A 7,902-nucleotide genomic window follows, 5' to 3' on the forward strand; every position below is an offset into this window, starting at 1 on the left:
CAAAAGCTAGAACTTGTAAGGATTGAGCTAAGCCTGAGCATCTTAAGCAATTAATTACACATGGGTGCTATCAAAGTTGGTTATACCTTACTGATGATAGATGGTTATTGTCTATAGGTCCTATTATGCAGGATTGATGATGATTCTTTATTTTCTTCAAAAGAATAACTTTTGAAGAACATACTTCTTAAGTAATAAGAAGTATTACAATTAAGGTTGAGGTTGTCTAGGTTTTACGATTGAATCCACTAAAATAGGGCATAGTTGGCTCCTGGATATTATGGTTCCTAAGTATTTAATACTTAGTAGGGTTTAATGGAATATAGTTAGGTAATGCACTATATTTGGCATAGTTGTTATTGAAGTTCATTACAATGGTGTGATGCTAAGCATGGATAGGTAATGTTGATGTCCCAGAGGATTGGAATTAGGTTTACATTTGGTTAACCCCATTTGATCATCTAGGTCTGATGAAGATGAACACATGGGATACCTATCCTATTAGTCGTAGGTTTTCTACATTTTATGTGGTCATGGCAAATATTTAATTGCTATTATGGTTCTATGTCTACTATTGAAGTAACATGATCACATGTTAACTTGGGTTTTAGGTTTGGAAACCATTTAGGGTTCATATGAAGTAATGGAGCTAGGGTTCTAAATGGCATTAGGGTTTTAGTGTTCACATGAAATTATGAAACCATATTGTTATTTATAATGGAACTAGGGTTTCATAATTACTATTTAGTTCTTAGATTAATAACTTCATTTTAAAGTTGAATTTATTAATAGCTTAGAAATAAAAATAATATTGGATTTGACATTTTGTTATTTTTAAAGAATTAATAATTAAGGTAATTATTAATTTGGGTTTTAAATCCTCCTAATAAGGATTTAATAAGTTAATAGTAAAGGAAAATTAGTTTTAATGTTTTATTTCTTTTACTTATTGGTTTTTATTTATTTTAGGAAGTTTTCCTAATTATTGAATTGAATTCAGAATTAAAGAAAAGGCTTAATTAATAAGTATTAAATAATTAAAAAAAATTATTAAAAATAAAAATTTCATTTTATATTTTTATTGGATAGAGTTTATTTTTAGGATCATTTTGATATCACATTTGGTATTTTTCAGAATTGAAATGAATTTGATTTATTTCTGTAATGTTGCAGCAATTTGTGAAACTTGAATTAAAACAGAATAACTAAAGCTACCCGGGCTTTCTACCCACGAAGACACTGACCAGTGGGCCAGAGTCCACGTCAGTGCCACCGTGGCGTTGATGTGGCAACCCGGTGCCTCACCGGCGGCCAGTGGTGGTTGACGCCGGCGATTCTGCGTTCCCGCGGGGGCGTGTGTGTGCTTGTTGGAAAGAGGACGCCGAGGCGAACCTCATGGTGGTGGCGCCGCCCCTCAATGGTCGTCGGAGCTTGGCCGGCGGCGGAACCGAGCGGCAGAGCTCGCGGTGTGTGTGATGCGGCGAAGCTAGGGGATGCAATCAAGCGGGCTATGCATGCTGGGAGGGTTAGTGGCTCACCAGGAGCGCGCAGAGCTTGACGGCGAGGTCTATGGAGGTTGGCATCGCCGGAATTCATCGGTGCCGATGCCGGGGAAGATGAGCTCGTCGACAGCGATTCCGAGCACGGCGGTCCGATTCCTCTTGCAGGAAGAGCAAGTCAACCACGGCGATCTCACTGGTGGTTACGGTGGGGTCTGGGGCTTCCCGAATCAACGGCGATGGCCGGAGGCCGTACAGGTTAGGGTTTCGAATTGGGAAATTTGAGACGAGGAGGAAGAACCCGAAGCTGTTGTTTGTGCTGGAGCTTTTATAGGGCGTCGAAGAGTGCCTCGTCACGACGCCGATCACTGGGAGGTCGCCAGCGAGAGAAGGAGAGGAGCACGGCTTCGTGCTGTCCAGCATGCGAGCTGGAGAGGATGAGGATGATCCTCTCCTCCGATATTTTTGGCGAAGGGGTATTTTGGGCTGGGCCGGGCCGTGGTTTGGGGCCGTGCTGGTGGACTCGCTGGTGGGCTGCCACGGCCAAATGAGGTCTGGTAAGGTTTTTCCCCTTTTTCTCTTTCTGTTTTTATTTTCTGTTTTATATTTTCAATTTGAATTCATATTTGAATCCAATACTGTTTGTAATTATTTCAATTATGTTGTTTTAATCAAAATTTAGTTTCCTGAGTACTATTTCCCCAATTCTATTTGGATAAATCATTCTAGATGAGATTCTATTACATATTTATGAATTTTATTCAAAATAACAATTAATTATGAAATTTATATGTTCCCTTTAATTATCTTTTTACTATGAAACCAATTCTGTTTAGAATTATGAGAGTGGATACTTTATTCTCAAAGTTTTTCAGAAATTGTTATTGTGTCTTGGTTTCCATTTGAGGAATTAATCACTTGCATATTATTTCATGTGAGCCCATTTTATTAATGTTTTGTAGTTTTGATGATAACCCATATTAAAACTATCATTAGTGTTATGATCTCTTAATCCTCTGACATACCTAGAGTAATTATTACTCTCCTCAAGGTTGGGTCTTAATTATGTAGGTAAGTGGTTGATAGTCACACTTATGGTTTTAATTATAAGATGTAGCACAAGGTTTTCTTATGTTCATGAATTGAAGCATAAGATATTATTGAGGATGCAATTCTGGTTATAGAGATGAGATGACACCATATTGTATTGGCTAGGGTTTAATCTCCAATATCCATGTTAAGGTGGTTACTTGCTTAATAGTTGTGGTTCTCCTTTAGTTACTAAGGACTTGAGAATTGGTTTTATCTTATACCAATAGATTTCTTTTATATTCTTAATCTATTGTTAAAGTAACTAAAGTAGCTATAATTCTTTTTATAGTTAACTTTGGTGATAATGATGAATGGTTTCTCACCATATATATTATAGGCTTTAACTCTAAGCTTTACTTATGAGCTTATATCTTCTACTTCAAGTTCTTAGGTTTTATGATCACTACACAATTTATAATGATCAAGGTTTGGCTTCCTAAGTTATTACTAGAAATATTTAGATATGGTTTTACCAATTACCCCTCTCACTCCACAAGGACTTGGATTATAATCTAAGGTTCTACTCAAGGAATGATGATGTGATTAACTAAATATGTGGTTTGCCTAAGAATTCTACCTTGCTAGCTTCTGTAGCTTGTTCTTCAGGAAATCTGATAAACCTGCATCTTGTGGCATGCCTCCACCTCCTAGCTGCTCCATCTTGATCCTAACTATTTTATGGAGTGGCTCAATGTGTTGGTCTTCTTGCATCATGGTGCAAGATGATGAGAAGAATGAAGTGTGATGCTCCTTTTATAGGCTTGGGCATGCTCTAGTAACATGACACATGGGTGGATGACTCTTGCTTTAAATTGATGAATAAGGTGCTTGTTTGTCATGCTCTCATCCATAGCAATCCTTTAAGCATGAGGTGGCATAGCTTAGGATTCAAGCTATGTAGATATTTTCATCCTATGTGGCATTGAGATTATCCTCTCATGTGATTTATTTTTGGATAGCCAAGTGGCTTTTGTTACTAAATATCTTGTGAATGATTTTATGCTTGTGGTTGAGTCACTATATCATATGTGATTGTATTTATATTATGATTGGGATCAAAATGTCAAAGATAAGGATTATACCCCAATTTTGAATGGTGATGTTTGATTTCACCAAGGCATGATCATATGAGTTTCAAAATACTCATAGTTTATTTTATTCAAATAGTTTGAACTATAATTCGTAATGTAAACGAATTTAGTTTTGTGATATTCCACATATTTAATAAGTTATGATTGAAATCAAAAGGTGTGGCTTTTATGCACTTAGGTCCTTGTGTTTTGCTATATTTGGTATTTAGTTTTAAAGTGAATTCAATTGTACCTCAAGGTAGTTGCTTAACTTTTAAATGTTAATACTTTAGAGTGTGCTTCTTATCTCTTTAATGGTTATATACCTCTCCCATCTCTATGGTTTAATGATAAGCTTTTGTTGGTGTTAAGTTCAAGAGTTTAGTTCAAGAAATACCATGAGGTTCATGGTAGGAATATTTATTTGTTAAAGACATGGAAAAGATAAGTGAAGAATGGTTTCTCCATTTATGGTTACTTGATTTCCAATTGAATAGATGTTCTTATGTTATGGCAAGGAATACCATGTTATGATCTTTTATGAGATCAAGCAATTGATCATTGAGTAAAGTGTTGTTGTGTTAATTTTAGTTCCATTTGATCTAACCCCTTAGATCAAATCATCTTTTCCCAAAACAAGGTTTTAGCAAAGTCACACTGAGGTTTATAGCACTTGACTTGATGAGCTACTTCAATTCCACCAAGGTCAAGTGAAACTTCAGTTACTGTGTCAGTTTTACTTTAAAGCGCGAAAATTCCCCAGATTTTCTATGCATGAATGCAATGCACACATCTGTTTCCTCTATTTTTTTGTAACCCCATTACCTGGGATATTACAAGATCCTCCTTCGATGCCTCCATATCCAAGCAGGGGATTTAAGAGTGGGATGAGTACGAGCGTACTCAACAAGTTCATTATAGGAAAGAGGTGTTTAATGCACTAGCTACAGCATTAGACCAGAAAGTCTAATACCAATGCAGGTTTTCATAATCATTTCTTCAAGAGGTTGCTTTATTCAGAAGAGCTATGTCCGTCGGCCTTCACCGGTTTACTAGAACTTCATGGAGCTCCTTTCCGAGCGGCGTTCGCAGTTCCATATCCCGGAACGAGGAGTGACGAGTCACGGTTCTTTACACTCTGCAGAGGTGTGTTGCTTTACCCATAAGAGATCTTAACCTTGGTGCCAACCAAGCTGCGGGCTTGTCCACACTTCCTATGGTGTGAGGCCCGGTATAAGGTCTAGCCAATCATGTTCCTCCGCTACCTCGCACACCCACCCGTTGTTGCATACCCCGACCACCGGGTCCTCGTCGGTCCCATTATTCCCGTAATTTCAGGGTGGACCCCGACCACGACAACGGTTTGGGACTCGTTAACCAAACTCCTTCGCCGGTAGCTGCAACCCATCATAGACCACATTACCGTGGGGAATTAGAAGGGGATCCCCACCCTCAAGTTGTTCCGCAAGCAGCAACCGCTACGGTAAGCAACAACTATACCGTGGGGAATTAGAAGGGGCTCCCCACCCTCAACTTGCTCTGCAAGACACAACTGCTACGGTAAGCGCATCCGTTGATGAACGAGAGGTGGAAACACTTTTGACTACTCCGTCCCACTCCGGATCTTATGGTTAACACGGTTATTACGGCACAAGAATCACTGGCGACATTTGTTGTTTAATCCTAGATGGATATTAACCCTTGCAATGGAACCTCCACCATATCAACACAATCCATGGTTCCATTGCCCACCACATAGTCATATTCATAGTTATGAAAGTAGTGGTTTTGGTTTTTATGCAATCGTGATAACCATAGTACTTTGCAAGTAATTTGATAAAAGTACTCAAATGACATGAGCAAGCGATGAACTTGCCTTTCTTGACTGCAAGATTATGCAGGCAAGGTCTTCGATACGCAATAACTCCAAATTCTGAAATAGCATCATCGTCCGGTAGGGACGATGTTTAAAAGATTGGCAAGGATGCAATAATGCATAAGTATGAGATGCAATCGCTCTAAGCGTGACCTAACCCCGATGATTTAGGAGCGAGTGAGTTGTAATGATTGGTTTAGGGTATGTTTCACTTTTAGAATGATTCACATATAAGGTTCTTATTCAGGTGTGATTACTTGGTATCATGAACAGGTAGATAATAGAGCATAATAATCAATTGAGCAGACAAAGAATGATAATTGGCATAATGTTAACAAGTGAAGAACGAGTGGTCGAGTTTTAGTACTATATGGCATGGTTGATGATTAATTATCATATACTTTAAAAGAATAACTTTGGAAGAACATGTTCTTTAATAAAGAACAAGTATGATAATTAGGTTGAGGGGTTCTATGGTTGACTATGGTTTCGGTTAGTTTCTGGAGTAAGATTTAGATGGATCACAACATAGTTGGATTCATCAATAACTAGAACTTGTAGGGTTGAGTTAAGCCTGAGCATCTTGTGCAATTTATTATAAATAGTTGTTATCAAGATTGGTATACCTTGCTGGGAATAGCTAGTTAGGGTTTATAGGTCCTGTTAGGTAGGGTTGAGGATACTCTCTATTTTCTTCAAAAGAATAACTTTTGAAGAACATACTTCTTAAATACTAAGGAGTATAATCATTAGGTTGAGGTTGTTTAGGTTTGCTATTTAATTCCCTAAGTAAAGATTGGTTGGTTCCTAAATAGGATGTTTGATAGTTATCTAACACTTGTAAAGTTTAGTGTGTATGGGATATGATGTCAATATTAGCATGGTTGCTAATGGAGTTCATCACAATGGTGTGATGGTATATAGGTATGAGTAAGGTTGATACTTTTGATGATAGGAATTAGGGTTTAGACTAAGGTGTTCCTATTTGATCATCTAGGGTTGAGGGGATGAACACATGGAATGCTAAATTCTTAGTGATAGGCTCCTATATGTTATGTGGATCTGGATATGCACTTAGTGGCTCATTATGGATCTAGGTATGAATACAATGTCTCTTGATCACATGTCTTAACCTAGGGTTTAGGTTTAGAAGCAAATTAAGTTTCAAATGAATTATTGGACCTGGGGTTTCTAATTGGATTAGGGTTTTAGGATTTCACATGAAATGATGAATTCATGTTTTTCTACCATATGGAACTAGTTTTTTTCTAGTTACCCTATAATTCTTGGATTAATAACTTCAATAAGGAAATTGAAGTTATTAATAACTTAGAAATAAAACAATGTTGGGTTTGGCATTTTATTATTTTTAATGAATTAATAATTTGGATAATGACTAATCAGGATTTAAATCCTTCTAATAAGGATTTAATAAAATAATAAAGAAAAAATAGTTTTAAAGTTTTCTTTATTTATTTACTGGTTTCAATTTAATTTTTAAAGTTTTCCTTATTTATAGAATTTAATTGAATTTAGAAATAATAAATAAGGCTTAAATAACAAGTATTAAATAATTAAATTTTATTAAAAATAAAAATTTCATTTTATATTTTTATTGGATAGAGTTTACTTTTATAAGAATTTTAATATCTTATTTATATTTTTCTGACTTAAATTGGATTTTCTAGATTTATTTGAAGTTGCAGAACTTTTCTGGAATTAAATTTAAACGGAATGACTAAAGGTACCCGGTTAAACTACCCGAGAGTCACCGATTAGTGGGCCTTAGGCCACGTCGGCCGCCATGGTGGCGTTGACGGTGGTCAAAATTGGGTACGAGGCCGGGGAGCTTCGGCCGACGGCCAGCTCGCTGTCGACGACGGCGATTCGGGCTCCGCGCCCATTCTAGGAAGCGGGTTAGAAGCGCGGCTCCGAGCTGAGCCAGAAGGTGGCGGCGCCGCTCCCTATTGGTGACCGGAGCATCACCGGCGAGCACAATCAGCGGCGGCGCACGGCGGACTACGGCGGTGGTAGGCTACGGTGCATGCTGGGGCCAAATAAGGAGCTTGGGAGACGCGTAAGCTCACCCTCGTTGCGCAGAGACTCTCGGGCGAGGCTGAGATGGCCGGACGACGACGATATCGTCCATGGTCATGGCGGAAGTGGTCGGAGGAGATGGCCAAATTCGTCGGAATGGAGGCTTCCCTGGACGCTATCTTCCTCCCAGATGGAATATAAGTCGAGGCGCACCACCAGGGCTTCACCATTGAGCTTCGGATGGCCTCAATCGGCGGCGGGATGGGTTGGCCGGCGAGCTAGGGTTTCAAAATTCTGGTCGTTTGAGACGAAGGGAGGGGAAGCGAGG

The sequence above is a fragment of the Lolium rigidum genome, chromosome 3 (assembly GCF_022539505.1).
Source record: "Lolium rigidum isolate FL_2022 chromosome 3, APGP_CSIRO_Lrig_0.1, whole genome shotgun sequence".
Classification (NCBI taxonomy): Eukaryota; Viridiplantae; Streptophyta; class Magnoliopsida; order Poales; family Poaceae; genus Lolium; species Lolium rigidum.